General features: G+C 42.0%; 1 long non-coding RNA gene across 1 annotated transcript; it reads left to right on the top strand.

Moving 5' to 3' along the window:
• The first annotated feature begins 2,453 nt into the window (after positions 1 to 2,453).
• Positions 2,454 to 5,419, top strand: LOC141134524 (uncharacterized). The gene is made up of 2 exons (XR_012243185.1): positions 2,454 to 2,795; positions 4,423 to 5,419. It is a non-coding gene; the product is annotated as an uncharacterized lncRNA (long non-coding RNA).
• The last annotated feature ends 1,068 nt before the right edge of the window (positions 5,420 to 6,487 follow it).

Raw genomic sequence — 6,487 nt, 5'->3', positions numbered from 1 at the left:
AAAAACCTTCTGACTTTACAACTCCTTTATTAACTTCTCCCCTACTTTTTTTTTATATTGCAGTATTGTGGGGGAGGGGGAGCAAAATAACGAAATTGCTAATAACGTTATGCTGAAAATAACAACAATTTTAGTGATCACAATACACACACCTTTTAAGATATGTGGAAGAGAACTAATTTTTACCTCTTTTTATAGGAACTGAGATGTGAAGACTACATGATGGCAGCAAGCAGGAGACAAGTCCCTGCACCAGTGGTGGCTGCAAGTTCGTTACCCGCACCTGAGGCGGCTGCAAGTTCGTTACCCGCACCTGAGGCGGCTGCAAGTTCGTTACCCGCACCAGTGGTGGCTGCAAGTTCGTTACCCGCACCAGAGGAGGCTGCAAGTTCGTTACCCGCACCTGAGGCGGCTGCAAGTTCGTTTCCCGCACCAGAGTCGGCTGCTACTCAGACTTCCACCATAACAGAAGTAGTAGACATATCTGACCAGTCCTCCCAGGGACCAGGTGCGACTGCAAGTCAGATCCCCGCACCAGTGGCGGCTGCCACCAAAAGTCCCAGGCGTTTCAGAATAAAGAGATCCAACGACGCCGTCCATCAATGCAGCGAAAGAACAAAGCAACCTTGGCGAGGAATGTCTTCTAAAGTGAGTACAGTCCCCGACTCTCATTTTTTGAATAGATGGACTACAAGTATTTTCCATACCATAACATAGTTCCCAACTGTCCCTGATTTCAAGGGACGGTCCCTGATTTGGAAGAAAGTCCCTCTGTCCCTCTTTTCTCCTCATTTGTCCCTCATTTTGGTCTGATCTATATATTGTATTTAAAAAGCACTATTTATCTTTCAAAAAGTATTTCCCAGTGCTAAACCTTTCATCCAATTTCTAATTTGCTGCATTTGTAAATTCCAAAGGCCAATATAAAAGAATAGTGGCAGTAAAAAAGCACTTGTGGGTTTAACCAATCATTTTTTTGTACAATTCTCTTTTAAGGAGGGTGTGGCAGGGGGTGTGTCCTATGCCTGCATACTTTTGCTAATAGGTGTCCCTCATTCCCATCTCAGAAAGTTGGGAGGTGTGCCATAACACTGCAATGCATTCCCTCCAAGGGACCCTGCTATACCACCGCAGGTCCCCACACCATTGCTACAACTGGAGGGACTTCCCATCATATAGAGATCTCACCATCACTCATACTATATATAGGAAAACATGTAGTAATGTAATCATTTCTCCCCTACTTTTTTTGATATTGCACTATTGTGGGGGAGGGGGAGCAAAATAAATAAATTTTGCGTTAGGCTGAAAATAACAATTTTATTGATTACAATACACACACACCTTTCATTATAAGTGCTAATTTTAGACAAAGTGATTGTAAAGTCTCCTTTTTAAAAAAACATACAAACAAACAAAATGTTATACTTACCTGCCCTGTGCAGTTGGTTTTGCATAGAGTGGCCCGGATCCTCCTCTTCTCGGGTACCTCTTCTGTGCTCCTGGCCCCTCCCTCCTGTTGAGTGCCCCCACAGCAAGCAGCTTGCTATGGGGCACCCGAGCCGAGTCACAGCTCCCTGTGTCCATTCAGACATGGAGCTGTGACCTGACCCCGCCCCCTCTCTCTCCTGATTGGCTGACTGAATTTGACTGACAGCAATGGGAGCCAATCGCGCCATGTTGCTGTCTTAGCCAATGAGGAGGGGAGTCCCGAGCAGCTGAGTAGACATGTGCAGAATGAAAAAATTTGTTTTGTTTCGATTAGTTATTTACATGAATTTGTTTAGTTCAACGAGTTTTATTCGTTTTCAAATTTTGAATCGATTTTCAAATTTGCAAAACTATTCGAATTCAAAAACGTTTCGATTTTCAAAAATAATAGAATTGAAATAAAAATGAATAGAATAGAGAAAAAAAAAATTTCTATTCTATTCTTTTATTTTCTATTCTATTTTATTCTCCTTGGAAATTGGAAAACTATTCAAATTAAAAAAATATTCAAAAAGTTTTCATTATTTCGGATTCGTTTAAATTCGGTACTTTTCTAATTCGGAAATTTGGATACATCCGAATTTCCGAATAACGAAAATTTGTCCGAATTTTATTTCGTAACGAAACGAACCGCACATGTCTACAGCTGAAACACTCCTGCAACATCGCTGGATAAAGATGGGCTCAGGTAAGTATTGGGGGGGATGAAAGGGGCTGCTACACACAGATGGTTTATATAGAATGCATTAAGATAAAAAAAAAAACCTTCTGACTTTACAACTCCTTTAATAACTTCTCCCCTGCTTTTTTTTTATATTGCAGTATTGTGGGGGAGGGGGAGCAAAATAACGAAATTGCTAATAACGTTATGCTGAAAAGAACAACAATTTTAGTGATCACAATAACACACCTTTTAAGATATGTGAAAGAGAACTAATTTTTACCTCTTTTTATAGGAACTGAGATGTGAAGACTACATGATGGCAGCAAGCAGGAGACAAGTCCCTGCACCAGTGGTGGCTGCAAGTTCGTTACCCGCACCTGAGGTGGCTGCAAGTTCGTTACCCGCACCTGAGGCGGCTGCAACTTCGTTACCCGCACCTGAGGCGGCTGCAACTTCGTTACCCGCACCTGAGGCGGCTGCAACTTCGTTACCCGCACCAGAGGAGGCTGCAAGTTTGTTTCCTGCACCTGAGGCGGCTGCCACCAAAAGTCCCAGGCGTTTCAGAATAAAGAGATCCAACAACGTCGTCCATCAATGCAGCGAAAGAACAAAGCAACCTTGGCGAGGAATGTCTTCTAAAGTGAGTATAGTCCCCGACTCTACAAGTATTTTCCATACCATAACATAGCTCCCAACTGTCCCTGATTTCAAGGGACGGTCCCTGATTTGGAAGAAAGTCCCTCTGTCCCTCTTTTCTCCTCATTTGTCCCTCATTTTGGTCTGATCTATATATTGTATTTAAAAAGCATTATTTATCTTTCAAAAAGTATTTCCCAGTGCTAAACCTTTCATCCAATTTCTAATTTGCTGCATTTGTAAATTCCAAAGGCCAATATAAAAGAATAGTGGCAGTAAAAAAGCACTTGTGGGTTTAACCAATCATTTATTTGTACAATTCTCTTTTAAGGAGGGTGTGGCAGGGGGTGTGTCCTATGCCTGCATACTTTTGCTAATAGGTGTCCCTCATTCCCATCTCAGAAAGTTGGGAGGTATGCCATAACACTGCAATGCATTCCCTCCAAGGTATACCACCGCAGGTCCCCACACCATTCCTACAACTGGAGGGACTTCCCATTATATAGAGATCTCACCATCACTCATACTATATTCAGGAGAACATGTAGTAATGTAATCATTTCTCCCCTACTTTTTTTTATATTGCACTATTGTGGGGGAGGGGGAGCAAAATAAATAAATGGATTTTGCGTTAGGCTGAAAATAACAATTTTATTGATTACAATACACACACACCTTTCATTATAAGTGCTAATTTTAGACAAAGTGATTGTAAAGTCTCCTTTTTAAAAAAACAAACAAACAAACAAAATGTTATACTTACCTGCCCTGTGCAGTTGGTTTTGCATAGAGTGACCGGGATCCTCCTCTTCTCGGGTCCCTCTTCTGTAATCCTGGCCCCTCCCTCCTGTTGATTGCCCCCACAGCAAGCAGCTTGCTTTGGGGCACCCGAGCTGAGTCACAGCTCCCTGTGTCCATTCAGACACAGAGCCGTGACCTGACCCCGCCCCCTCTCTCTCCCCTGATTGGCTGACTGAATTTGACTTACAGCAATGGGAGCCAATGGTGCCATGCTGCTGTCTTAGCCAATGAGGAGGGGAGTCCTGAGCAGCTGTTTTGCTTTGATTCCTTATTTACATAAATTTGTTTAGTTCAATGAGTTTCATTCGTTTTGTTTATTAGTTTTCGGATTTTGAACATTGGACACTTTTGACACATTTTTGAAACCATTGACAATTATACAGCGATCAGTGCTATAAAAATGAACTGATTACTGTGTAAATATCATTGTGTTCCCTGACTGTGTGTTCTAACTGTAGGGGGAGGGCACTAACTATAGATGACAGATCATGGTTCCTAGCTATTAGGAACTCACGATCTGTTTCTCCTCTCCTCACAGAACAGGGATGTGTGTGTGTTTACACACACACATCCCTGTTCTGCCTCTCGTGCCTGTGATCACGCGTGGCCAGCAGTCATCGCGACCGCCGGCCACGAGCATCGTCACCCCTGGAGTGCAGCGTGCCTGCTATCCCGCTTAAAGGAGTTGACGTACAGCTACGATGGCTTGCGTGATCGTGCCGACCTGCCAATGTATAATGACGACGGCTGGTCAGCAAGTGGGTAAGGTAAAAAAAAAAAATTCCTTTTAAGATAAGTGGATCAGAACTAATTTTCTCTTCTTTTTATAGGACATGAGATGCAGACAATGAATGGACCAAGCAAAAAACAAAAGAAAAAAAGAAGGTTCAAAGACAGAAAGAAAGAAAGAAAGAAAGAGAAAAGAAAGAAAGAGTAAAGAAAGAAAGAAAGAAAGAAAGAAAGAAAGAAAGAAAGAAAGAAAGAAAGAGAGAGGGGTGGAGGGAGAAAAAGAAAGGAAAGAAAAAGAAAGAAAGAAAGAAAGCAGGGAAGAAAGAAGAAAAGATGGAAAGAAAGAAGGAAAGACCTGGGTGCCTGTTAAAATACACTTACACTTACAGCTCCAGTAGTAGAGGTGTTCTGGGTGAGAGCAGATTTCCATCTGACTTTTGTCCTGATCCAGTTGTAATGTGTGCCTCTGCGACTCCAAGTGTGTTAGGGGACCTATGCTGGGGAACCAATTCCTTTGAAAGACCTGGGTGACTGGTAAAATGAAAAGCAGTATGGGTTAAGGGACTTCATGTTAAGCCTGCAGATAGTCCATGGGATCCCAACATTGGGATAGTTTCTGCCTTGTGGAGCTGCAAGATCCAAATGTTGTACTTCTTAAAGGATCTGATCTGCGGGAGACTCAGCCAGCTTCCAGACCCCAGCAGCAGGGCACTCAGCCAGCTTCCAGACCCAGGTGGCAGGAAACCTAGCCAGTTGACAGAACCTGGCGGCAGGGCACTTTTAAAGCAGAACAGGTTGCTTTCAACCAAACCAAACTTTCAACCAAAAAGAAAGGAAAGAAAGAAAGCAGGGAAGAAAGAAGAAAAGATGGAAAGAAAAAAGGAAAGCTAGAAAGAAAGAAAGAAAGAAAGAAAGAAAGAAAGAAAGAAAGAAAGAAAGAAAGAAAGAAAGAAAGAAAGGAAAAAAAGAGAGGGGGATGGAGGGAGAAAAAAAGGAAAGAAAAAGAAAGAAAGAAAGCAGGGAAGAAAGAAGAAAAGATGGAAAGAAAGATGAAAAGAAAGAAAAAAAAAAGAAAGAAAGAAAGAAAGAAATGAAAGAGAGGGGGTTGGTGGGAGAAAGAAAGAATGAAGTGCACACTGCACAGAGCCTCCTTTCCTCCCTCTCTCCCCAGCACATAGAGACACTACTAATCCTTTACCTGCTATCCAGCTTGAATCCATTGGTACTTCACCTGCTGCCCAGCCAGATTCCACTGATCCTTTATCTGCTGACAAGCCTGATGTTGCTTATATACCACCTGCTGCCCAGCCTGCCTCTGCTAGTTTTGTGCCTGCTGCCCAGTCAGTCTCTGGTACTAGGGTCAAGATATCACCAGCTCCAGAGGTCTAATTCCTCAGCATCTCCATGCTTGTTGCATGCCTGGCATGGGTTACCCGTTTGGTCCAAGATTCCTGTAGACAACTGTCATGAGCTATTTGCTTAGGTTGTGTCAAAACCTGGTGTTCCAGATTTCTGCTTTTTATTTACAGCTCCAGTAGTAGAGGTGTTCTGGGTAAAGGCAGATTTCCATCTGAATTTTGTCCTGATCCAGTTGTAATGTGTGCCTCTGCGATTCCAAGGGTGTTAGGGGACCTTTGCTGGGGAACCAATGTCTTGGTAAGACCTGGGTGACTGTTAAAATACACTTACACTTACAGCTCCAGTAGTAGAGGTGTTCTGGGTAAGGGCAGATTTCCATCTGACGTTGGAAAGAAAGAGGAAAAGATGGAAAGAAAGAAAAGAAAGAAAGAAAGAAAAGAAAGAAAGAAAGAAAGAAAGAAAGAAAGAAAGAAAGAAAGAAAGAAAGAAAGAAAGAAAGAAAGAGAGAGGGGTGGAGGGAGAAAAAGAAAGGAAAGAAAAAGAAAGAGAGGGGGATGGAGGGAGAAAAAAAAAGGAAAGAAAAAGAAAGAAAGAAATAAAGAAAGAAAGAAATAAAGAAAGAAAGAAAGAAAGAAAGAAAGAAAGAAAGAAAGAAAGAAAGAAAAGATGGAAAGAGAGAAAGAAAGAAAGAAAGAAAGAAAGAAAGAAAGAAAGAAAGAAAGAAAGAAAGAAAGAAAGAAAGAAAGAAAGAAAGAAAGAAAGAAAGAGGGGTGGAGGGAGAAAAAGAAAGGAAAGAAAAAGAAAGAG

The sequence above is a fragment of the Aquarana catesbeiana genome, linkage group LG03 (assembly GCF_042186555.1).
Source record: "Aquarana catesbeiana isolate 2022-GZ linkage group LG03, ASM4218655v1, whole genome shotgun sequence".
Classification (NCBI taxonomy): Eukaryota; Metazoa; Chordata; class Amphibia; order Anura; family Ranidae; genus Aquarana; species Aquarana catesbeiana.
This window is presented reverse-complemented; position numbering and strand designations above follow the sequence as displayed.